The sequence below is a fragment of the Carassius carassius genome, chromosome 3 (assembly GCF_963082965.1).
Source record: "Carassius carassius chromosome 3, fCarCar2.1, whole genome shotgun sequence".
NCBI lineage: Eukaryota > Metazoa > Chordata > Actinopteri > Cypriniformes > Cyprinidae > Carassius > Carassius carassius.
Genome location: NC_081757.1, coordinates 25,709,251 through 25,737,016, shown reverse-complemented (window position 1 = coordinate 25,737,016; position 27,766 = coordinate 25,709,251). Strand labels below are relative to the sequence as shown.

At 40.2% G+C, this 27,766-nt stretch overlaps 2 long non-coding RNA genes across 2 annotated transcripts in view; both read left to right on the top strand.

Annotated features, from left to right (window-relative positions):
• Positions 1-27,766, top strand: part of LOC132114693 (uncharacterized) — a 77,929-nt gene that overhangs the window by 46,871 nt on the left and 3,292 nt on the right. The window contains exon 2 of the long non-coding RNA XR_009425349.1: positions 22,108-22,249. This is a non-coding gene — a long non-coding RNA (uncharacterized LOC132114693). The remainder of the gene's footprint in view (positions 1-22,107; positions 22,250-27,766) is intronic.
• LOC132114690 (uncharacterized) lies at positions 4,218-15,479 on the top strand. The gene is made up of 2 exons (XR_009425348.1): positions 4,218-4,844; positions 14,826-15,479. It is a non-coding gene; the product is annotated as an uncharacterized LOC132114690 (long non-coding RNA).

The following is a 27,766-nucleotide window of genomic DNA, read 5'->3' as shown; positions in this document are numbered from 1 at the left end:
GCGAGAGATCGCTTCCGGCGCTTTCCGCGCTTGCGCAGACTTACTAAGCCAGAGCGCGCGCGAACGTCACATCGGGAAGCACTCGCGCACTCAGATCAGTTGTACGTGGTTGTGTACAAGAGGTAAAAACGATATAAATACTGTTCGTTTTCTTACACAAACCGCTCGTTTCGTGTCTTAGGTCATCAATGTGTACTTACGATGGGGAACTGTTTAATTTTGACTCCTCTGTGCATGCTCTTTGAGGTGGTGACCATAGACATCCATTATGTGAGTCACAGACAAGAACGGTTGGACCTAAAAATATCAAAATGGGAAATACTGAGGAAACAGAGAAACCTACATCTTGGATGTCCTTGAGGTAAGCTAAAACATACCAAAATTTAATTTGAGAGTGAACTATCCCTTTAAACTAAAAACCATTATATTGTAATAACATTTTGCAAGATTACTGTTTTTTTCTGTATTTTTGATCAAATTAATGCACCCTTGATGAGCATAAGAGACTTCTTTAAAAAACATTACAAGTCTTGCTGATCCCAAACTTTTGAACGGTATATGTTGACTGGAATGTGCATTATATGCTTACATTGCACAAAGTTGCAGTGGGTTGAATTGTAATATCCTCCTGATCATGAATCCGCTGTGGAGCAGATTTATTATTTATTTTAATTTTTTGATGCCTATAGGTATTCTTGGGTTGTTGGATAAAATATATACAATGACAGAAACAAATAAAATATTAATACAATGTGTTACAAACAGCCAGCAACAAGTATTATGTGGTCAAATCTCAAAATAATGAATATATCATACACAAGAGACTCTGCAAGAGAGGACCATTGAGAATCTCTCTTTTTTTCTGTAATATTTCTCAGTGTCCCTCTCTTTTAAATAATGCAGGAAACAGAAATCAGATGAATGGCATTATGGATGTCAGTAGTGCAGTAGAGGCCATTTTGACATAGGACATTTTGACATTTAAGGAATAAGCTCATTCTCCTGAGAGTCCCTGGAATGCTGTAAACCCTGCAAATGGGTAATAAGAACAAAAAAGTCCTGCAGCTGAAAATGCCCTGAAGTATTCACACCTGACAGTGACAGTGATGGAAGAAAATAGGCTTACTTTGGGGATGTGGTCGGTAAAGATGTGCTTCAAAGGGAAATGCCATCTTCCTAGCAGCTCTCCCAATTGTCTCCTGAACCTCTCGGGTAGGGACACACAACCACAGGTGGCAAATGACTACATCAAAGTCTGACTTTAATCAAACTTGGCTTTTTGATCCTGCCATTTATTTTAATGAGTCTTGGCTGAAGAAAAGGAAATCAATTTCTCTCATTCTTGACGTCTCTAAGAAACAATCTTCATGATGCTCATGGGTTCAATTTGGGCGTTTCTGTTCTATTTTGCGTGCGCTCCAAATAATTTCTATTTTCATAGCAGCTGTTTTATGGTTTGAGGCAATTTAATTTTAAAATACATAATGCTCATGGTGTATGTAATACCCAGTGCCATCATAAAACAAATCTACTCTGTCTACAGGGGCATCAAGTGATGACAAGCATATGAAAACATCACGCATGCTATATTTAGCTTTCCACAGTTCAGAAACACAATGTAAACCAATTTTTGACCATAATATATAAACAAGCATCTTTTTGACACTATTACATCATCCAGCTAAATAGGTGTGTATATAAAGTATTTTCCCCTGTGTCTTTTACAAGTGGAACATGCCATGTGGGATCATCATGGTTCTGAACAAAATAGAAATAAAACTTTAAAGTATAAGTTTCCATTAATTAAAGACATCTATTAAAGGGGCCATATGATGCAATTAAAAATTTTCCTTTCACTTTGGAGTGTTACAAGCTCTTTGTGAATAAAGAAGATCTGTAAAATTGGAAAGACAAAAGTCTCAAATCCAATTCCTCACTCTAGCCCCCAGCCGTTCCTCACTCTAGCCCCCGACCTTTCCTCACTCCAGCCCCCGACCTTTCCTCACTCCAGCCCCCGACCTTTCCTCACTCCAGCCCCCGACCGTTCCTCACTCCAGCCCCCGGCCGTTCCTCACTCCAGCCCCCGGCCGTTCCTCACTCCAACCCCCGGCCGTTCCTCACTCCAGCCCCCGACCGTTCCTCACTCCAACCCCGGCCGTTCCTCACTCCAAACCCCGGCCGTTCCTCACTCTAGCCCCCGACCTTTCCTCACTCTGGCCCCCGGCTGTTCCTTACTCTAGCCCCTGGCTGTTTCTCACAGACCCCGGCCATTCCTCACTCTAGTTGCCGGCTGTACCTCACTCTAGCCCCCAGCCGTTCCTCTCTCTAGCCCCTGGCCATTCCTCACTCTAGCTCCTGGCTGTTCCTCAATCTAGCCCCAGCCTCACTCTAGCCCCCACTGTTCCTCACTCCAGCCCCCGGCCATTCCTCACTTCAACCGCCGGCCATTCCTCACTATAGCCCCTGGCCGTTCCTCACTCTAGTCACCAGCCATTCCTCACTGTAGTCACCGGCTGTTCCTCACTCTAGCCCCCCGGCCCATGTGGTGCGACACACAATAAGTCATTATAATCAGTAATTATGTCCCCAATGGATGCAACAAATGCCTCATTTGTAAGGGGTTTTATTGTTTTTGTCCAGCCACGCAGGTGTTCTGAGTATCATAGTATGGTAAGTGGCATAACATTTTCTTCACACGCTTGAGGCATTCCACCAATCCCAATGCACTGGATAGGTAGCCAACTAGAGCACACCTCACTTTTCAGACCGATGATTTTTGTAAAAAATGACGCGTTTCAGAAAAGTGGGGCATGGAGGAGAAACGATAATGTACAGTATGTGGAAAATAATGTGTAACCACAGAAACAAATTTCATTACACTAAATAAACTAAATAATGTACTTTTTAGCATCATCACATGACCCCTTTAACACATAAGAATTAAGAACTAAAAACATGTTTTTATGTACAGTATTATGAATTCATGTTTTTTAGACTAAATTATATTCATTTATATAATCTTAAAATTATTATTATAATTATTAAACATTAGCCTAGATTAATAATAATAAAAAAAATGTATTAAAGGAATAGTTCACCTCCCCAAAATTTTTTCCCCTACTACGGAAGTCAATGGGGACCATCAACTGTTTGATTACCAGCATTCTTCAAAATATCTTCTATTATGTTCAACATAAGAAAGAAACTCATACAGGCTTGGAACGACATGAGGGTGAGTAAATGACTATATATATATATAGTATATGGAGGGAGAACTATGTCCCTTGAACTAATGCCAACACAATGTGTCATAGAGGATTCAAACAATCAGACATTTAGGCAGATCACAGACTCACATTTTGCCCCGGTTCCAGTGTTTAGTCTTTTAACACCCCAGTGTGGTATGTGTTTATAAAAGCAGATGGATTTTTACCACACAACAAAATGTCTTCCAACTTATAGGGAGTTTCACAACTCCATGAATTATTAAACACCACCTGCAGCAAATTCTTTTCTTTTGTCCAACTGTCCGAGAGTCACAAGTACTGCTCTTCAGACATTATTTATGCCCGTAATGAAGTTGTATGCCGCGCAGGGCTATTCTCTGAAGGCGTCATATCCCACTGGACAAATACGACAACAGTTGTTATACCCAATTGAGTCCTTGGCCAGTGAAGCAAATGCCTGACAGTTTGTGGGAGCTGAGAGCATGATCTTCAGGCCAGGCGGATGAATTACTATTCAGCAGCTTGACTTGAGGACAGATTCTGTATGTGATCTATAAACATTTTCACTCAAAAGTGTCATATAATCAACAAATACGTTATTCTTTAATTTAAATACTTAAAGAGTTGGTTCATCCAAAAATGAAAATTATGTCATTAATGACTCACCCTTATGTCATTCCAAACCCGTAAGACCTCTGTTTATCTTCGGAACACAGTTTAAGATATTTTAGATTTAGTCCGAGAGCTTTCTGATCCTCCACTGAAAATGTATGTATGGTACACTGTCCATGTCCAGAAAGGTAATAAAAACATCTTCAAAGTAGACAGTGTACCGTACATACATTTTCAGTAGAGGATCAGGAAGCTCTCGGACTAAAACTAAAATATCTTAAACTGGGTTCCGAAGATGAACAGAGGTCTTACGGGTTTGGAACGACATGAGGGTGAGTCATTAATGACATAATTTTCGTTTTTGGATGAACAAACCCTTTAAAGTGCCTCTTACTTTATCTACTACCAAACTGGGGCTCTGTTTTATTTCAGTTAGAGTATTAAAAATGGAAAGGTTTGAGTAAAAAAATGAGTAAATGAGTAAACGGTAAATGTTATCTCAAACTACCAGAAACCTTCTGGCTTGCCTGGCGGGCGTGCTTCATTTTACATTAGAATTTCATTTCAGGAAATCAGAACAAAATAACAGTGGTGTCTAAAACAATTACAGAAGAGAAAAGAAATGCTCTAGCATATGTCACTCTTAGTCATTCACATTCCGGTTGGTAAAAAAAAGCAAAACAACAACATGCGATCCATCAGAAATGCATTCAGCACTTCATCATGCAGACAAACTGCTCAGGGACAAAACCAATGAAATTGAGCTGCGGAAATCATCAGAATCATGACAGGCTGCCATTAGCTGAGACGACTCTGTCTGTTCTGTCATTATGAGTCAGGTTTGCCGCCAGCCACCCTTTGTTCCCAGGCCGCCCAGCTCTGCTGCATCAAAGGACGATGAATGACCTCATTACACGCAGCAGACTGCAATATCAGTATCACCAAACAAAGGTTGCCTCCAACATCCCGGCTTCTTACATCACTGGTAATTTATGGATGATACAGGTAAGTGGGGCTTCTGGTTGGTTTGATTTTAAAAAGCTAATGTAGGACAGGATTTGTAAATGTTGATCCAGAGGCCAAAATTTACATTTCAATGAGAAGGTGTGTTGCTTCGTAGATATTGCTGTTTTCATCTGGCCTAGATCCAACTGCACCCCAAAGCAGCCCTCTGGTAGATCTCCCAGTCTCTTGAACAACCTAGAAGTCTACATTAAGGATAGCTAAATGTTGTGGAACATTAATATTTTTAACCGCACATACACTGTGGGTTTGAGAAACATGTCAGGGGAAAACAAGACTAGACTAACATAAAAGCAATGTGGGTCACCTTAGGCAAAACTTAGTCATTTTCTCCTAAACAGGTTTTAAGTGCACTAATAGAATAAAATAAAGACATGTTGATATAACTAGAGAGAAATACCCATGGTGGAGAACAATGGAAACAGTTTTAAAGTTGGCCAATTGGTATGCTTAAGACTAAGATGGTTTGTAACTTTGTGTGAGACCCAAGGGGCATATGAAAACTAGAGCTCTGCTGTCCACAGATGTTGTGTGTTTAGGGCCCTATTAAACCTGCGGGGGAGTAGATTTGCTTAGATGGAAAGATAAATAATAATGTGTAGCCTATTACCTGTCCTTTTGGGGGTGATTGTAAATGTTAGGACACATCTCTCCAGAAAACCTGCATTTAGCAGTCAGATATTTCCTAATATTCATTGTTAGGGACAACGCTGTATTAGACCACTCATTTTGGTAACTAAAACTGGCACTACTTTCATGACTCTCATATCACATCACAGACTTGCTCTCTCATTTCAAATGCAATTGCAACTATCTTGCATCTCTTGTTTTTTTTTTTTTTTTGACTGTAGTGGACATGCCCTTGGAGGACTTCAGTTATAATATTGCTCCAAGTGTTCATCTTGTTGCTAGGCCAATTGTTTCCTATACCCTAGTGGTGTATGTTTTATGAGAGGAAGATAATGAGGCAAAATTTTAAGATCAATATTTAATTTCCACTTATTTGGTGAGCAGCCTTGTAACAAGCAGGACAATGTACAGTTAGCAGGTCATTACTGCATAATAAAGCTCTTCAGGCTGATAGAAGACCCTTGTGCTCCACACTGGGGTCCAGACCACAATGTCACAGTTTCTTCTGCAACAATACTCAACAGAGTGTACTGTACATACTCTATACAGCAGGAACATCTGCATTGTTGCTTTTCTACTGGATTGTGATTAAGGGTTGAGGTCAAATACATTCTGCGTCACCTCATTTAGCTGTACAGAGGCACACAATTTACAACTCATGACCTCAATGACACTTTAAGTACTGTATCAAATTTAGCTACTAAATTAAATTTCTTCCTTTTATTGACTGAGTTGCAACAGAATTAACCTCAATGGAAAGGACCAATGTCAAGGTATATAGCCTTTTGCTTACAAAGTAGTCATGATTAACTGGCAATGTGCAACTTTGTGTGACCCACACAAGACCGCAAATATACAAAGGCCTAAATGTTCAGAGTTTTTCTTCACTGTGAGAGAACACAGCAAGCCGTCAAAGCTCAATGCAAACCTCAGGAGGAAAGGACTAATATGTGTCAAGCAGCAGCAGCCACTCATCCATGCCCTCCTCCAGAAGTAAACAGCATGATGCCAAATAGCATGGCAAGCTGGAAGACAGCACTGAGTGAGTCAAAACAAATGAGGTGTTTCACTCCATGAGACCATGGGAGGATGAAGATAAGCCTAGGCAATTCAAATATACCCATCTGGAAAGCGTTTCTTGTCATTTGTGTATTTTGGCTGTAATAAATTACTCTTTAATGCTTTAATCCATCACCTTGTTTCACGGAATGCAAATTGATTGTTTATTTTCAGGAGTTATCAAGCTCTGCATTGTAAAGAATCCAACTTGTTAAAAATCTTCCTGACAAAAGGAAACTGAGCAAAGGTAAAACCCCAACTAATAACAGTTGTGCTTATTACATGCAATATCATGTAAGGTACTTCATCTTACTACTGCTAGCTCAGAAAGCAGGGCCGTTTGTAGCTTTTCATCATTACTGGGGCACAAGCCCTCGATCAAAAATGTATGCCTATATTTTAATACTTTTTATTTGATACTATCGTGGATATAAATTGTCATTGACTGTGCTAGAGTCATCCACAAGCTCCATGTGCAATAAAGAGCTGCTTCGTCATTGACAACCAATAGAAACATTAGCAAGTTTTGTTTCCTGGATTGTGGCTTATTCTGTGCTCTTTTTGTATCCTGTTACCATTTTGGTCTGAGAAACCTCTCCAAATGATTCAGTGAATGAGTAAATGAGCCTAAATGTAAGGAACCCTTAACTGGACTGCTATTTTCTCCTGGTCGGCAGGTGGCACCTCTCACCAGACTCCTGCTAAACACTATCACTCATTATGCCTGATGCATCACACCTGTATCTTGCCCTATTTAAGTGTGTTTGTGACATGCCTTATTGTTCAGTTTTGAGTCTATGTTACCTGTTGCAAGCTAAGTCTGTTAAAGTTTAAGTCTTTGGACCCTTGTGTCTATTTTTCTTTGTACTGTTTCTTGGAAGCCCGGCTTCTCTTGTTTTGCTGCACTTTTTATGAGTAAAGATCCATGACTCCATGCCATTTGATAACCCCTGCTCTTGGATTAATTTAGTGGGTAGTTAGCTCAATCCGTTAACTCCGTGACTTTGAACACAACAGACCCGGGTTCAATCCCCCCTAGAACAGCCCCTTTATTGCAAAACTGAACCCCAAAACATGAATCCAGCGGAGGAGAGTCCCCCACCCTCTGTGGATCGCATTCTGTCTTCCATGTCTGGTTCAGCAACTTGAGATTCTTCTACGTTTAAATCTTCAGACTCCAGTCTCTTCTTCACAAGAGCCTCAACTGTCACATGGTAATCCTTATCAAGCAGTGGTAGCTGCCCTGTCAGAACCAAAATTACCAGCACCAGAATGATTTGAACGCAGTCCTGAGAAGTGTTGTGGGTTTGTCACTCAATGCACCCTAGTATTTCAGTTACAACCTGGCAGCTTCCCCACAGAGAGCAGCAAGGTTGCTTACATCATCAGTAGCTGCCCTGTCAGAGCCCAAATTACCAGCACCAGAAAGATTTAATGACAGTCCTGAGAAGTGTTGTGGGTTCGTCACTCAATGCACCCTAGTATTTTAATTACAACCTGGCAGCTTCCCCACAGAGAGCAGCAAGGTTGCTTACATCGTTACCCTTTTTACTGGCAAGGCTTTAGACTGGGCCTCGGCTTTGTGGGACCAACAGGCACCACTCACTGCAAACAGTGGCAGCTTCATTGCAGAAATGAAGAGAGTCTTCCACCATCCAGCCAGCACAGGTGATGTGGACTACCGTTTGCTTCGACTATCTCAAGGCACTCGAAGTGTGGCAGAGTTTGCCATTGAGTTTCGTACCCTACCTTCAGAGTGGTTGGGACCAGCGAGCCTTAAGGGCCAGATTCCACCAGGCCTTGTTTCCGGAACTCAATGATGAGTTAGCTTTTAGAGAGCTTTCTCTGGATTTGGAATCCCTAATCGAGATGGCTATCCGAATAGATCATTGTCTCTGAGATCGAAAACAGGAACAACGTCGGGATACCAGCGTGTATCGTCCTCAGGAATTTTCCAATACTGTTGAACCACTTGGGAAGCCCAGTGATCTGGAGGAACCCATGCAGCTGGGTCGAACCAGATTAACCCAGACAGAAAGGGATCGACAGATGAGGGAGCGAAGCTGTTTGTACTGTGGAAAGTCTGGCTATTTCCGATCCAACTGTCCTGAATTGGCGGGAAAAGCCAGTTCCAGAAAAGTCATCTTACAACATCTGGAGTTACTATACAAGCCACCATCTTCCACAACAACCAGAATTACCAGCTTGGTGCTTTCATCGACTCTGGGGCTGTGGGGAACTTTTTGGATCTAGATGTAGCCAGGCGTTTGGGCATTCCATCCGTGCTCCTCCAGAAACCTCTAACCACCATTGCTCTCAATGGCAGACCTCTGGGGTCGGGACAGGTTAGTCCCGGTCCCTGCACTTCATTTATTCAGTTTGAAATTGGGGGTCACAAGGAACTAATACAGTTTTTTATTATCCAGTTATCAGAACTCCCCTTCATTCTTGGAATTCCATGGCTAACTTGTTACAACCCAAATATTGACTGGTCGAGGTGTAGTTAAAGGTTGGGGAACTAACTGTTGTGTTTCTGCTCTTTCTTTTTGCCGTTCTACTGAGAAACTGGAGGTATACCCAGGGCCAATGTCAACACTATCCAGGTGGCCTGCCAATCTCAATACAGACAGGTCTCAAGGGCTCACTCAAGGGCTACCTGTTTCTCAGTTTAAATCTGCCACCATGAAGTGCCCAGCATTTCATCCTGAGTCGTCTTGAGTTCCCCAGGCCACGCATGCACCACAGCTTCCTATTTCAAAAACCCAGAGTATTATGCCCCTGTGTTTCACCCTGAACTGTCCAGAGTTCCTCCAGAGTAGGCTGATCTCAAGGAAGTCTTCGGCAAGCCCAGAGCAACCTCCCTTCCTCCCCACAGACCATATGACTGTGCCATAGACTTGGTTTCTGGAGCATGCCCACCGTGGGGTAGGCTTTACTCTCTTTCTGCCCCTGAGAGGGCTGCTATGGAGAAGTACCTCAAGGAAGCCTTCGATAATGACTTTATTCTGACTTCGACCTCACCTGCTGGAGCAGGGTTTTTGTTTGTTGAGAAGGATGATGACCTCATGTCTTGCATCGACTACAGGGGTCTCAAAGACATCACCATAAAGAATCGCTACCCCCTGCCCCGATGACCTCTGTTTTTGAGATCCTGCAAGGTGCCAGCATATTCACTAAATTAGATCTCCGAAATACCTACCATCTGGTCAGGATTCGAGAAAATGACTAGTGGAAGATAGCTTTCAACACCCCGATAGGCCACTATGAGTACAGGGTAATGCCCTTCGGCCTAGTCAATGGCCCAGCAGTCTTCAAGGCATTGATTACTACTGTCTTGAGGGAGATGCTGAACAAGTTTGTTTTGTCTACCTTGATGATATCCTAATTTTTCACGCAATTACCAAAAACACATTCAACATGTTCGACAGGTCCTGTCCCAGTTACTTAAACACAGCCTCTTCGTCAAGCTGGAAAAGAGTGAATTTCATGTGTCTTCAACCCCATTTCTTGGCCTCATCGTTTCCAAGGGCAACATCCAGATGGATCCTGGCAAGGTGCGAGCAGTTCAGGAATGGCCTCAGCCTAATTCTGTGAAACAGGTACGTTTTCTTGGGTATGCAAATTTTTATAGAAGATTTAGAAGAAGCTTCAGCTCCGTTGCAGAACCTTTCTCTGCACTCACCAAGAATTCTGCCCGATCATTCATGTGGACTGAGAAGGCCAATCCAGCATTTAACAAGCTGAAGACTCTTTACATCTGCCCCTATCTTAACTCTTCCAGACCCAGAGTTGCCCTTTGTGGTGGAAGTTGATGCTTCTGATGTGGGGGTAGGGGCAGTCTTGTCCCAAAGAGCCATGGTCAACATCGGCTTCACCCATGTGCTTATCTGTCTCGTCAATTAACTGCAGCAGAGAGGAATTATGATATTGGAAACCGAGAGCTGTGGGCACTTAAGGTGGCATTGGATTAGTGGAGGCTTTGGTTGGAAGGGGCCAAGCACTCATTCCTCATCTGGACAGACCACAGAAACCTAACCTACACTGTAAAATCCAATAGTTTACCTTACTTAGATTTAATTAGTTATCTTTACTTAGTCGGTTTTTACTTACTAGGTTTTATTACGTTTCAGCTACTTTCAAGGCAAATAAAACAATTTACTTACTGTTTTGAGTGACACTTACTTAAAATATTCAAGTAGCCACAAAGGAACCAATGACATTAATAAACCAGTGAGAGGCAGCAGTACACTAATATGTTGCTAATTGCCGTTTATTTTTTTTTTAGCTCACCATTATAGTTATTAGCATTCCCTTTGGTTGGGCACTTGAAACTTAATTTATGTTACTATAATTTTCTCTCTATTAATGGAGAAATGCATCATGAAATCAGAGTTATATGATTTCAAAGAAAAGTAATAAATAGGTTGCTTTTATAAAATGACCTGTTTTTTAATAAAAGCATTTTTATGTGTGTGTTTAATAATGACCTTTTTGAGTTTTATTTTTCATAAATACCTTGATATGCTTTTTATATAATCCTTAAATAGTTAGTGGTAATATGCTGAAGTCACACACAGACTTAAACATTCATCACGTGAATGACAACAATGGTAACAATTAAATTTAATTTATTTTCATTAATTGTAACAATAGCCATTTTATTTGCTCTTTTTGTTGTGCTACTGCTGACACAAGACAGCAAATAAAATTGGCAAATAAAAACAACAACTTTAAAACAAAGCAACTGCATAATTTATTCTGCGCAGTGCATTCTGGGAGTCAGTGAGTAGCTATACTAAGTCATGAGTAAACCTAAATGAAAGGATCAAGTATCCCCTACAGTTCTTTTTTAGTTACTAGAACTCTTGTGTAAGTAAACTATACTAAGCATTTGTCAGTACAACATACTATTCCTATTTCACTTTACTTAGTTTTTTCAAGGCAATCAGTTTGCATGCTTTTTTTAAGTAAGCCCAACTTATTAGATTTTACAGTGTACATTTGGGAGGCCAAGAGACCGTATTCCCACCAAGCACGCTGGGCACTGTTTTTTAATCTGTTTGACTTTGTTCTTTCTTACCGTCCAGGTTCCAAGAATTCAAAACCAGACGCACTTTCAATGCAGTTTGACTCCCCAGAGGAGGAGGCCAGACCAGAACCCATCCTTCCCACCTCCAGAGTAATAGCAGCCATCCAGTGGGGCATTGAGGCTGCCATTAAGAAGGCCCAACGGCAGCAGTCGGATCCAGGTAATGGTCCAACAGGACGTCTTTTTGTTCCTAACCGACTACGTTCTGATGTGTTGCAGTGGGCACATGCCTCCCTCCCCTCTGGTCATCCTGGGTCCACTAGAACTTGCAAGCTCATCCAGAGGAGATTTTGGTGGCCAAAGTTGCAAAAAGACATCCGTGATTTTGTCGCTGCTTGCATTGTGTGTGCCCAGAACAAGGAGCTCAGAACCCACCCTCAAGGACTACTGCATCCTCTACCTATCGCTAAACATCCTTGGCTGCACGTATCTCTGGACTATGTCACAGGTCTGCCTGAATCTCAAGGTAATACTGTCATTCTTGTTGTGGTGGATAGATTTCTTCCAAAGCCTGTCACCTCCTGTCATTACCAAAACTTCCCACAACTAGCCAGACTGTAGAGCTCCTAATGCAGCATGTGTTCAGGATTCATGGCTTCCCCCAGTATATCATCTCTGATAGAGGTTCACAGTTCACCTCCCGGCTCTGGAAGGCTTTTGGCTGCCTCATTGGATCTGACATCAGTCTGTCATCTGGTTTTCACCTTGAGTCTAATGGGCAGAAAGAGAGGGTGAATCAGGAGATATAGAAACCTTTGAGATGTTTGGTGGCAGACCACTTGGAGCTCCCGATTAGTTTGGGCAGAGTTTACACATAATACTCTCTACCATTTTTCCTTAGGCATGTCCCCTTTTGTGTGCCAGTACGGGTTCCCTCCCATTTTGTTCCCTGGACAAGAGCCAGAGGTATGTGTTCCTGCTGCTGCTCAACTGGTTCGCCGTTGTCAACGGGCTTGGAAGAAGGCCCAGGCAGCTTTACTGAAAGCCACTCAACAGCAGCGGAGGCAGGTGAACCGGTGTCGAAGGTTGAGACCAATGCTTCGTCCGGGTCAGAGGGTGTGGCTCGCAACCAGAGATCTGCCTCAGCGAGTGGAATCTCGTAAGCTGGCTCCATGTTATATTGGTCCTTTTAAGATCCTCAGGAAGATAAATCCAGTACCTTACCGCCTACATCTGCCCTGGTCCATGAGGATTCACCCAACGTTTCATGTCTCTCGGTTAAAGCCTGTTGTTTGTTCTTCTCTGTCCCCAGCTCGCAAACCTGCCCCAGCTTCCCATATCGTTGACGGACAACCAGCTTAAACTATGCATAGGTTGGTGGATTCATGTCAGGTGCGTGGAAAAGTACAGTAATTGGTCGACTGGGAGGGTTACGGCCCAGAGGAGTGTGTGTTTGTGCCATGCCTTATTGTTCAGTCTAGAGCCTATGTTACCTCTTGCAGGCGAAGTTGGTTAAAGTTTAAGTCTTTGGACCTTTGTGTCTATTTTTCTTTGTACTGTTTCTTGGAAGCCCGGCTTCTCTTGTTTTGTTGTACTTTTTATGAGTAAAGATTGTCTTTTGTTGAAGATCCATGACTCCTTGCCGTCTGATCTTGGATTAATTTAGTGGGGAGTTAGCTCAATTCGTTAACTCAGTGACTTTGAACACAACAGACCCAGGTTCAATCCCCACCTAGAACAGCCCTGTTACACTGAATGCATCAACTGGAAAAGTAGTTGTAACAATACCAAAATTATTGGAGATAATTCATATAAAAAAGCACCAATGCCAGTTTAATACCATACTAAAATCCATTGGACCCCACTAATTTTAGCGATATCAGTATTTGAAAATTATAGCCAATATAAATGTATTAACTACTTAAGCACTTATAACAGTTCTAAGTCAATAATTTGCAATAATTAGCAAATAGCTTTCAATTACTTTTCAGTATAAGCATCGCTATAAAAGAGTCAGTAATAAGAAAAAGAACATAAACACATTACAAGTAAAAGAACAACAAGTTTTAATAGTATTTACTGCATCGCGGTTTCACTTCCAGTTGAATGCATTTGTCAATCCCAACATTTTTCATTTTATGATGGTCATCTTAGCAACATTTAAAACAAAACTGATACATATTACATACGGAAAGTGATCAATGTAGCGCTATCGAGGAAACCTAATCTTTTCATCAAGTATTTATCAGTATTTTTTTACTGGGGTATTTGACAGGGGTTCTTGCCCCAGTAAAAAGGCCAAGCAACACCCCTGTCAGACAGTAGTACTTCAACCAGCAACAGCATCAAGAAATCATTAGTGTTTCTGAGGAATTTTCTAAATTCTCAGTTTCAGTCCTGTCTCTGACATATCAGCACGGCACAACATGATTGTTTGCCAGGAGATTCAGCTTATTGAGGCCTCTCGATGGATATGTCCATCCTTAGATATGAATGCCTCAGCAAAGGCAGAGGAACAATAAAGGAAAACACAATCTCATCCAGAGCTGTCTGACAGAGCTGGGCACCATTATACATCACACTTAGAATGGGCACATGTACAGGAAGAGCCTGAAGAGAGGGAAATGGGGAGTCGGTCCTGATGCACAGGGCCATTTGTCAAATCCCTGTAATGCTGGCAGAAATCTGATTACCCAAGATAATAATGGAGGTATGATGCTTGGACTCGAGTGCACAGAACAGAGAAAGGTCTCGAACTGTAAGTTGCCCAGAGGTATCGCTGTTTGGCTGGACTTCTGTTCTCACACCTTGCCGAGCCATCAAACAGGTCTTGTATCTGTTGTCAGAGGTCTCCAGTCTGAAGAATAGACAAAGCACAGGGGACCTGAGGGGAGTCTGATTTGCCAAGTGGACACGGATTGGGGACAAGCGACAGAAAATCACCACAGGATCTCAGCTTGAAAGGAAAATGAGACACAGGATATGTCATTGAAAGGACAGAATAAATTGAAATCTCCTTTGAAATCTCCCACCTCTGAACATTTGTGTGAGTGAATGAGTGAGAAACAGTTTTGAGTTGGTTTTTAATGAAAACCTGATTTTGATCTTAGAAGGGTCCCCCTTGTTAATTGCAGATTTTAACTATAACCGTTTTTCCACATACCTCATTGATACAAGTGGTTGTCTCTCTTTTAAAGGATTATGCCCTTATGATAAAATCATATTTGTCTTTGTGCAATTTACAGATCTCGAGAGATTGTTAATGGAGCTTCAAAAGACACACTGACAGAGTCTGAAATGGAGATCAAGATGTGACAACCATATGTATGGGTCATCACCACAGCTGAGGGCTCATTTGACCTCCACTACGTTAAATGAGTATTAAGCAGAACGACTACTTGAATTTGCATTAATCTGTCGTTTCAGATCATCATGCAATTTCTGATGCCCCCACGGGCAAATGTCACGCTGAGGGTAAAGTCGCAATGAGACAGAGAAACGTATGAGCTGCTGAAATCACATTACCATATGTAGAATATTGCCTACATATTGCAGCATTGCAAAAGCAATCCAAGTAAATGCTTTAGAAATACTTCAAAGCTGTTTTCTTCACATCATGCTACAATATTTAGTCAACACATAAAAGGAAGAGGTCACAATGACTAAAATTACAGAGAACCAGTGTTACTAGACTGTTGCAAAGCATTTGTTGTGTGGCCATGCATAATTTATGCACCATTCAGTAAATCTACTCTGTCATCTTTATTTTCATGCAATCTTTCACTTATGTATTCACTTTATGCCTGCAGCCTTTCAAATTGCCTTACTTTCACATAATTTTCACATGTAACATCTGCAACCTCTGCCTAAACTGTTTAATAAAATGTGTGTTGCTGTTATATTTCACCTATTTTGATACAGTCACACAAGAGAGGATTTTCAAGGCTTATAATGCTTCATTTTTATGGAGTATCATGCCCAATTTAAGATCTATCACAAGGAGTCATCATGAAGGGCAATAAAGTAATTGACATGGGGGATTCATTGCTATAGATGTCTGTGGATTATGTTCAGATTTTAATGATATTTTTCAAGAAAGAGCAAAGAGTACAGACACAAAACACTGATCATATACAGAAAAAAACAAATGCATAATAATAGAACACATTTTATGGAGAATCATGCACAATTTAAGATCTATTACTACTCGCAAAAAATGCACTTAATTGCACTGAAGGCACTAAAGTCTAGATGTATTTGCATTATTATATATGCTTCAACTTCAACAATAAAAATAGCTTCCAATTCCTTTGGAACTTATATATTTCCCAGCTGAAGTATATAAGCCCACCATTAGACCAAGCAGTTTTGCATTGAGGCCAATCAGAATTTTCAAAACAGTTGTTTTTATCTAGAACCACACTGTTATGGGAAACAGGTCAATATTGTTCCTGGACAAATAGTGAATTGATTGTGCTGGCCTGCCTGAAAGCATCCAATAAGAATGATGCCATAACACTTTCAAGCCCACAACAGGGCCTTTGCCAGTTCATTTAAGTAGTCTATCTCAGGTAATCAGATATCTTGAGATGAGCCAGCATCCATCCCTCACACTGCTTGTCTTAACGTAATCAAGACAACTTGTTTCCCTCAACCACAGAAAGCTGTGCAGCACCTCTGCTTTACATTTTGTATGTACTATAGACCAATTTTAGGTTTGTAAACATTCAGGATGTGCGCGCATCATGGTTGCAGAAAACCCAGGAGCGAATAGCCTTTATGGACAGAGAATTACACGGATACAGTATAAAATTGTTAGATTGACAATTATATTGATTAGATGTTATTTTCAAATTGTTCTCTGCATATTACAAGAGCTTGTCACTCAGTGATAAGCACGGTTATTCAATGAAATTGACGTTAGATAGTGGGATAGTCTTACTGATCCGAAACAGGGATGACATTTTTTTGTGTGCAGAGACCATCTAGTGGCAGAAAATTACGGTTTTCAACTGGAATAAAAGAATAAAATAAAAAAAAAGTAAATTTGATTTTGTATTTCAAAATTCGGAGTTTCGAGATTATATCTCACAATTCTAATAAGGAGAAACAAATCGTCATTCTCTCTTTTCCCCTCAGCGCTTCAGGTTTTTGTTTTGTTTTTTTCTCAGAATTGACAAACTCAACTCAAACTATTCTTGTTATAAAGTCTTCATTTGGATATATAAACTTGCATTTGCGAGGAAAAAAGTCAGAATTGTGAGATTAATAAATGTTATGTAAAAATGTTAATAGTAAGGTTTGTAGGGCTAATACAATACATCATTGAACAGCAAATGTGAATATTATGTAGACCTATTGTTTAAATCAAATGTATGCTGTAAAAGTAGAGTAATCATAGCAGTTTTCGTCCAAAATATGTCAATTTAAACGTCAGCTTTTAGCTTCAAATGGTGTCTTAGACGACAGTATTCTATAAAAATTATTTGCATTCCGATCCTGACATCAAAAGGCACAAAAATATTTTTTTTTTTCTCTTATTCCATGGATTTTACCCGTTTACCTCCACTTGTTCCCAGTGTTTTTCTGCAACCACTATGCACGCGCAGCTGCAAGTGACGTAACTGTGACGTAATTGGTCTATATGTACCTCGCCATTGCATTTACTCAATAAGACCAGAGGGAAGCACAAAAAAAGCACATTTAATTCAGACTGTCATAGGCTGAAATAAACATTATACACATTCGTAATGAAAAACAAACAAACAAAAAACCCACAACAGTACATCTAAATTAGTAGGCTTTTTGTTTCCAGGAAGCAGTGAGTATTGTGGCTCGCTAATTACCTATGAATATATAAGGTCAATGGCCCTCTACAGACCACAGGATTACTTCATTACAGACTTCTAGAATAGTGGATTGGGACTTGTCCCAAATAAATCTGTGCCAGTCTCACCTAGAAGACCTCAGTGAACTAACTGGCCTCTCAGAATCAACATCTTATCTCGTGTCCCCTTAAAAACAGAGCTGAAGTAATGTGAGAGAATAATTACAGGGCTTTTAGTCTTTTCAACAGTAGAAATCCCCACTGACTGTGTGAAATTGTGCCACTGCTCCAAAATAACCCTGACAACATGATGAATATTTCTCTAAAAGAATAGTTTACCAAAAATCGAAACAGTTTTTTGGAAATTGACGCGTTATTGGCACGTTTGTTCAACATTTGGTGTATATCATGGAAGTTTGGTACAATGTGAGGCTGAGGTAATAAAAAAATGCTAAATGTTTGGAAGAAATATTTCTTCGAGATGATGAAAAAAGGTCAGCAGACTGACAGTTTCCTATTTTTCCATGTAAGTGCACTGTAAGATCATCTCAAAAGTGAGAGGATAAGCCAGCGACTCTTCTTGGTTCCATTCCTAGGGCAAGATCAAACCCAACTCAATGGAGTGTTCAACTGACCTCCCATCTGAGGGTTTCCCTAATGGCCAACATTCCTCCATCTGCCAGTCTTCTAAATATGTCTCAGTGATCATTTTTCATCTCTGCAAATAGAGTTAACATTTTAAAGCACAATAGTTAAATTCATAAATGTCTAAAAACATGTTTTAATACAACCCGAATTCCGGAAAAGTTGGGACGTTTTTTAGCCATTTGTTGCCCCCGTCCCAACTATTTTGAGACCTGTAGCAGAAGTCAAAATTGAAATGAGCTCATTTTGTGCATAAAATTGTAAACTTTCTCAGTTTAAACATTTCCTATGTTATCTATGTTCTATTGTGAATAAAATATTGGCTCATGTGATTTGAAAGTCTTTTAGTTTTCATTTTATTAAAATTTAAAAAACGTCCCAACTTTTCCGGAATTCGGGTTGTAGTAACAGCTTCTTGAGGGTGCAAATGTCACTTCTGGAGCAGAATATTTCTCTCACAGTCAGCAACTGTTGTCTTTGGTGCTCTGGAACGGCTCCAACACTCATATGCCAACAACTGTTCCTGCACCACTATAACTGGCTTCACTCACTTGCCCTAGAAATGTCCACAGTGCCATATTGCACTCACTGCTGAAACTTCTCAGCTCACCAAATTGTTAAAATATTACTTAAAAACTATTGCACAAAATCCAACATGAGGGTGAAAAAAGGCTGTATAAGAATGTGACATCTCATTTATCCCGAATCAGCATTTTGTCTGTGCCACATCAGAGAATTTCATCTAAACCACAGTAAATGTTACAGCATTGTAGCTATAGCAGTGGCGGGATGTAGCCCCTCCAGGCCTTTTAAACTTCAGCATGACTCCAAAGTAACATTCTTCTGAACAACATCTATTACCTGCAAAATTATTTCCTGCTCATTCAGATTTCTGTTGTATACCTTGCAATAGTTGAATAGTGTTTATAGTTTTGAGAAATTAGTCATGGTGTTAGAAAATGTAATTATAGTTTGAGTTTAGAGTGTGTGAGCAATTGAGAAAAACTCTCAGAGCTGATTGGGAACTAGTATAAATTTGGACCCACTGCACCAGTTCAAAATGCCCATTTGTGCAAATCATTATTGTTGATTCAGTAACATGCAAGGAAGCTAATTTTATTTACTATGTCCTTAAAGTGAGAGTCTCCCTCTGCTGTCGTGGGCCCCTCCATACAGCACTGTTCATCACAACTTCAACAGAATCTCCAATGTTCTCTGACATGTCAAAATAAAATAATAAAACTACATATTTTTACAATTTCAAATATTTCATTGTATATTACTAAATTATATGTTTTAACAGTGAGAGATCTTTGAAGGGCAAGAAATATGTCAAGAAAAGAATTCTAGTCAACAAATTTGAAATGTTAGTGAATATAATGGCAGTAAATATTCTATGTATACTTACACTGTACGTTTTATACCACAATAAATGCTTCAGTACAGCAGCAGTTGTCATTTGAGTCATGACCTTCTATCATGACTTTTGTCACATCATCCTTATCACATATTTAAAGATGCCTAGGATATAATATTTGGAGAAAGCTATTTGTTGGCACACATTAATCTCATTACTCACACATGCCTGTAGACTGAACACATAATGATCATGTGCACAGTGTCATCGCTTTCACATCTTTTCAATGATTTCAACGAACCCACAGAAGAAAATCTTAAATCAGCCATCTTTGCTCATGATGGCTCATAGGTCTGCTGCCAGGTTGTTCTGAGTCAATCACCTTGAGCCATAAATGCCATGTGACTAATTACATTGGAGCCACACAAAGCCACGATGGGACCGCAAGAATGTGCACAGTCCCAAAACCTTCACAAGTAACTAGTCTGAGAATTGGAAATTATAGTAAAACATCTTTTATAAAATCATGAATTATTATTATTTTATTTTTGTTTTTTCCAGATGTTGCAGAACACACAAGTCATTTTAAATGGCCATCGATGTTAAAAATGCTTCTAGGTCCAGATGGTGTAGTTGTGTCATCTACGAACCTGAGCTAAAAGAGTCATGCTAACCAGGCAAATCTTTTAATTAAATCTTTTGAAATCGGTTTAATTAAACAAGTTGCATCCATTTGTCATCTTAGAAATAAAAAGGTTTGTTTGCATTTTTATGGCCTATATGTAAAAATGTATTCACATTTAGCAGTCAGAAAAAAAATGATGACATGAATACATTTAAAATGACTTCTGGCTCATCTATCATACTGAAAATGGAAAGTCAAGTCAAGCGGACTGTATTTGTTGGATACAGTGCACCATGCATACAGACAAATTGTATTATGTTCATATTTTCTGTAGCAATAGTAAGTATGGTAGTATGTTATTCCAAATAGAGCTGTGTATTTCTCTATGTCTGCAGTATTGCTTACACTGATCAGTCACAATACTAAAACCACCTTTCATATCATGCAGGTTCCCCTCATGCTGCCAAAACAGCTCTGATGCATTGAGACATGGACTTCACAAGACCTTTAAACATGTCCTGTGGTGTCTGACACCAAGGCAGCAGATCCTTTGAGTCCTGCATGTTGGAAGATAGGGCCTCAATGGATTGGATATGTTGGACCAGCACAACCTACAGTTGCTTAATTGGATTGGGATCTTGGGAATGTTTAAATGCCATGCCAACACCTTGACTTTTTTGTCATGTTCCTTATAATTCCCACAGAAATTCAAATGGTTGGGGGGAGGGGAGGGGGAGGTCCTGGTTGAGTGCATCAGACAAGACAACGAAGAAGTAGTAGTTCTGGTGTAAAGTCAATTTATTACACATGCGCCTGAATAATTATGTATGTAAATATGTATGTTACAATTATGAAGACGTTTTTATAATAAATTGCTGAAACTGTCGGCACAATACTGGACAATGATAATCTGCAGAATTTACACTTCAATTATGAGAGTGTGGGCGTTTTTATATTACTGTATTTCTAAAGGAAACCAACTGTCTTCAGAAAATTGGATGTCATAGCGCTTGTGAGAGGAGTGCTGCTTTGTGTACAACGGTTACCAGGGAAACCTCAATCTCTACCACTCCAAGAATGAATTTGCATATATATGCCACCACAAATAGATTAAGTATTAAAGAGACAGAACGCATTTTCTGCAGCGAAAGGCGCCTTTTTAAAAATTGTTTTCTGTTGGCAGTGAGCATTTTGCATTTTGCCCTTCATGACAACTGTGAGGGGTGATTTTTTTTTTATATAACTCATCCGTTTAAATTATATTAAGCCTTAAAGTTCTGCATAATTAAGGGCGTGGCCACTAGAGTGACGCTGCTGTCACCACCGTTGACCTACGTGGGCTAACTGGGCTTGGTTTCAGCAACCAGCTCCTACCTCTTTGCCCCTTTTCGATTGTCCGGGAGTGACGCGCTGCCAAGATGGCAAAAAACGCTACAGTCTGTGGTTCTAGTACACCCCCCAAAACAACTTAAAGACTTTGTAAAAGAGTAAAATAGCACCCCTTTACGATTACTTAATTTTAAAGCAGATACACCACAGCCCTTGCAATAGTTAACATTTTCATTATGTAAGTGTAATTTAATTTTTTTCTCAGTAACAGATTACGGTTACATTTATTTTATAATTAAATTATGTAATAATATAGTTTCTAGTTAGGGAAGAATGCAATTGAACCATAACCAATGTAACCTGCAAAAGAAATCACTGAATGCAACAGCCAACATGTCTGTTTTTGAATCCTTAGTGAACGGATTCAAAAGAATCGAGTCACTGAGATGAACCACTACTTTTCCTTTTGTCAGAGAAGGCGGGAGGGTAAATCCCAAGCGTGTACGTCTGCAGACTGCAAGACGGGGGCGTAACTTGAAGTGGGCGTAACTTGAAGTAGGAGGCGTAACTTGAAGTTGTCCAAATCACACAGAACCACGCGAGATCTCAAAACGATAAGTTGTTGGCAATATGGCGGCTTTATTTAGGGCACAGAGTAGAATATTGATTACGTTTAAGGGGTTTTAGGCAGGATTTGATGCATGATGAGTGTGTAGATATTAATGTTAGGGGACAATGTGAGAGATGTGTACGTTTTAGTAGGAAAACGTATTATCTGATCCACACTCCGGAACAGAAGAGCGCGGTAATGCACCAATAAGCTGGATGCCAACCGCCGTTAAACTGGAAAGAAGACGAATATGACAGCTTGCTGTGAGAGACAACGGTGAGAATATTTTTTTCCCGAAATAATTATTTAAATTGAAGTGTATAAGTCATTTTCATACAGTGGTATTGTTTTTGGAGTTAATAATTTATTAAAACTAAGGCGTAAAGTAAGCAACCTATAAGCGAAAGGTCTAAAGACGCTATCCTCCGGTTTCACAGGCTTAAAGGGATAGTTCACCCAAAAATGAAAATTATGTCATTAATAACTCACCCTTATGTCGTTCCAAACCAGTAAGACCTCCATTTATCTTCGGAACACAGTTTAAGATATTTTAGATTTAGTCCGAGAGCCCTCAGTTCCTCCATTGAAACTGTGTGTACGGTATTCGGTTGTTAAGTGATGACGTAAGAAGCGCTGTTTCCGGGTCCAAGCCTTAACTCGCTTCACTGGAGAATACGACCTCAGCAGCCGTTTATGAGCACTGTTTATTCATATTAATAATTTAAGCTAAACGCTTTCAAACTTACGGTATACTCTACAGTCTCCGTGCTCACAGCGTCCCAAACACAAATAATTTGTATATTTTTTTTTTATATTTATATTTTCATTGTGTGCCTATCTGGGACATCGGTATGGAGTTAAAGGCTAAGATTATAACTTTTTCGCTAGTATTCTATCACATTGTGAGTTTATATTAGCACCTTTTGTTGTTTTCTCGTGGTAACTGATAGAGCGTTTGGACACGGAAGCGCTGCTATGTGACGTCAGACTTAACAAGCGAATACTGTCCATGTCCAGAAAGGTAAGAAAACATCATCAAAGTAGTCCATGTGACATCAGAGGGTCAGTTAGAATTTGTTGAAGCATCGAAAATTATCTGGCTCGGCTCGGTGTTGATCTTCAGTTCTCTCTTCACAGCAGTTCAGTCAGTGTACTGTTTGAGTAAATGAATTACTCTGGGATATTGGTTTGTTTGAACTCAGAGGGAGTGTCAGCCATATTAAAAAAGTTAACAGCTTAAGTCATTTGTGGATTAATGCGTATTGGAGACGCGAACCATTTCAAACGATTCAGTTCGATTTGGTGAACTGGTTCAAAAAGATCCGGTTACATCGAATGATTCGTGCACGAACCACACGAATGACAAACTGCTTTGTTTTGAACTGTCTTATAACAGACACGGAAGAGAAGACAATGCTGAATAAAGTCGTAGTTTTTGCTATTTTTGGACCAAAATGTATTTGATGCTTCAAAAAATTCTAACTGACCCTCTGATGTCACATGGACTACTTTGAAGATGTTTTTATTACCTTTCTGGACATGGACAGTAGACCGTACACACAGCTTCAATGGAGGGACTGAGAGCTCTCGGGCTAAATCTAAAATATCTTAAACTGTGTTCCAAAAATAAACGGAGGTCTCACGGGTTTGGAACGACATGAGGGTGAGTTATTAATGACATAATTTAGCAAATTGGGCGAACTAACCTTTCAATCTAAACCCTGTCTGTGACCTATAATATAGCATATTTGTGATTTTGCTGTAAACATGTTTTATAATGCATAACTAACAGGGGAGCTCCATTAAGTACACGACTCAATAGTGGATTTGCATAAACCATATATACTTCTTTTACTATTACTAAAATGTCTATTTATGATCTGACTGGATAATGTTTGATAAGAATTGTAGATGAGCACATCTAACAGACATGAAACAGGTGTCTGAGTGATGTGTGTATGATATTGTGTAGAATTCACTTTTGTCAACACTGCTATAGAGGAGTGCAAGTCATGTAAACAAACAAATCTATGTAAAGTAACTAAACATAAGTTATCTATTTTATTTGTCGATTTGCAATATTGATAATTTAAGGAACATTTGTGTTGGATAAAAAGTGAGTTACATCAGTTATTAACTCAACATATAAATGCAGTATATCACAGATATATGACAGAGGAGACTGACTCTTGTCTGGATGTTACAGGGACAGATGAGACACGTGTGTTTTTCTGCTGCAGAGACACTGATGAAGGAATGCTGCCATCAAAGGATTTGTGTAAGTACACTACAAAAATAAATGAAACATTTTAAATCTTTTTAGTTGTATTTTATTTTAATGTAATTTTAAACAACTATTACACTTCTTTTCTTATTCTTGATTTCTGTGCATTTGCCGCAGATCTTTTGTGGTGGAGCAGGACCTGCAAGGAAAGGTGAAAAAAATGGAAAACCTGAAACAAAAGAATAATGTAATGACTTTTTGTATTGTGTATGTGTATTTTTGTAGGACATGAAAATGTGTGTAGACTGGTGTGTGCACTGAGGATGGAGAAGACCACAGCATCATCCTTGAAATGATCGAGAGTCACAGATGAGACGCTCCCTCACTCCACCTGCCCTTTACTGCATGGGTGACTAATGCAAATCAACAGATGAGGATCAGAGAGTCACTTCCTGTTTGTTGTTGGCGGCTGTACTGCGTTTGAGCTCCGTCACTATATTCTTTTCATTGACTATTTTTAACTCAAAAATCAATTGTATACATCATCGTTTCCGTTTATATAACGAGTGAATATATCCTCTATTGTATTCTACAACAAAAACAATCAGAGCGCCTCGCTATCACTAGTTTTATTTTGATCTGCCGGGTCCGCTATTAGCTTTTAGCCCGTTAGCATCAGCGGCGTGGTTGCAGCTAACTGCGCTAACATTGCTAATACTCTATTCACACACATTACCACTGCTGTACTCACTGTTACTTGCTTTAATGGCGGATGAATGTCTCCACTCTGTGCAGCTCGAGCTCGAGGCCGTGGGAAAGCAGATTCGCGACCTGGAGGTGAGGCAGGCCCAGCTGAGAGAGCGGAGAACCGCGCTGGAATCATCCCGGGCTGACGCTCACAAGTCCGGGGTAAGTATACAGCGATCTGTTAACAGTCCCACCACGTCTACTCCGTGTGTTTCTCTGCACAGGCCCGGTGCACCCAGGACGCGATCTTCCCAGATGTCCTTCACTGCGACGCCGGGACACCACGGACCCTGGGTGCATCCACAGCGGAGGACGCGAGCCGGGTCCCGGGCGACGACTTCTCCCCCTCCTGCCTTCAACATCTCCATCCGGAACCGCTTCGCTCCCCTCCGCGAGACAGGACGCGACGCTGTGATCATCGGAGACTCCATCGTCCGACACGTAAGTGCTACGTTAGCCGAAGGTAAAGTGCACACTCATTGTTTGCCTGGTGCTCGTGTTCTCGATGTTTCTGCGCAGATACCCGCGATCCTGAAGGTCGACGAGAGCCCCAGAGCGGTCGTGCTTCACGCCGGGGTTAACGACACCACGCTGCGGCAGACGGAGACGCTGAAGAGGGACTTCAGCAGCCTGATCGAGACGGTTCGCAGCACGACGCCCGCGGCGACGATCGTCGTGTCAGGACCACTGCCCACGTATCGACGAGGACACGAAAGGTTCAGTAGACTTTTTGCTTTAAATGAATGGTTGTTGTCATGGTGTAAAGGACAGAAACTGCTATTTGTTAATAACTGGAATCTTTTCTGGGAGCGTCCTAGGCTGTTTCGCGCTGATGGATTACACCCCAGCAGAATCGGAGCGGAGCTGCTCTCTGACAACATCTCCAGGACACTTCGCTCCATGTGACTAGTAAGACAATTCTCTAATAACTATTATGATGAGTTTTGTTCCACCCGCTTAAATGATAAAAGTACTTGTGCTGTAAAAACTATTAAGACTGTGTCTGTTCCCCGAATAGTGAGGTCAAAATATAATGTAGGATCTAGAAAAAATCTTATCGTAATTAAACCAGAAAAATGTAAAGTAAATGAACAAAAACAATTTTTAAAGTTTGGGCTCATAAATATTAGATCACTCACACCCAAAGCAGTTATTGTAAATGAAATGATCACAGAAAATAGTTTTGATGTACTCTGCTTGACTGAAACCTGGCTAAAACCAAATGATTATTTTGGTCTAAATGAGTCTACTCCACCAAACTACTGTTATAAGCATGAGCCCCGTCAGACTGGTCGTGGAGGAGGTGTTGCAACAATATATAGTGATATTCTCAATGTTACCCAGAAAACAGGATACAGGTTTAACTCTTTTGAAATACTTCTGCTAAATGTTACACTGTCAGACATGCAAAAGAAATCTAATGTATCTCTTGCTCTGGCTACTGTGTATAGACCACCAGGGCCGTATACAGAATTCCTAAAAGAATTTGCAGATTTCCTCTCAGACCTTCTAGTTACAGTTGATAAGGCGCTAATCATGGGAGATTTTAATATTCACGTTGATAATGCAAATGATACATTAGGACTTGCGTTTACTGACCTAATAAACTCCTTTGGAGTCAAGCAAAATGTCACCGGGCCCACTCATCGTTTTAATCATACACTAGATCTAATTATATCGCATGGAATCGATCTTACTGCTATAGATATTGTACCCCAATGTGATGATATTACAGACCATTTCCTTGTATCGTGCATGCTGCGTATAACTGATATTAACTATATGTCTCAGCGTTACCGTCTGGGCAGAACTATTGTTCCAGCCACCAAAGACAGATTCGCAAATAACCTGCCTGATCTATCTCAACTGCTATTTGTACCCAAAAATACACATGAATTAGACGAAATGACTGACAACATGGGCACTATTTTCTCTAATACATTAGAAGCTGTTGCCCCCATCAAATTGAAAAAGGTTAGAGAAAAACGTACTGTGCCATGGTATAACAGTAATACTCACTCTCACAAGAAAGTAACTGGAGAGAAAGTAACTTGGAAGTTTTTAAAATTGCATGGAAAAACAGTATGTCCAGCTATAGACAGGCTCTAAAAACTGCTAGGGCAGAGCATATCCACAAACTCATTGAAAATAACCAAAACAATCCAAGGTTTTTATTTAGCACAGTGGCTAAATTAACAAATTACCAGACGCCACCTGATTCAAATATTCCACCAACGTTAAATAGTAATGACTTTATGAATTTCTTCACTGATAAAATAGATAACATTAGAAATACAATAGCGAATGTAGATTCTACAGCATCTAACACTTCAGTTTCATCCATCGCACCCAAAAATAAACTGCAGTGCTTTACAAATATAGGACAGGAAGAGCTAAATAAACTTATCACTGTATCTAAACCAACAACATGTTTATTAGATCCTGTACCCACTAAATTACTAAAAGAGCTGTTACCTGTAGCCGAAGAACCGCTTCTCAATATCATTAACTCGTCGTTATCTTTAGGTCACGTCCCAAAACCATTCAAGCTGGCGGTTATCAAGCCTCTTATTAAGAAACCAAAACTAGATCCTAGTGTACTGGCAAATTATAGGCCTATTTCAAATCTTCCATTTATGTCTAAGATTTTAGAAAAAGTTGTGTCTGCTCAATTGAGCACCTTCCTGCATAAAAATGATCTGTATGAAGAATTTCAGTCAGGTTTTAGGCCCCACCATAGCACAGAAACTGCACTTGTTAAAATTACAAATGACCTGCTTCTTGCGTCAGATCAAGGCTGCATCTCATTTCTAGTCTTACTT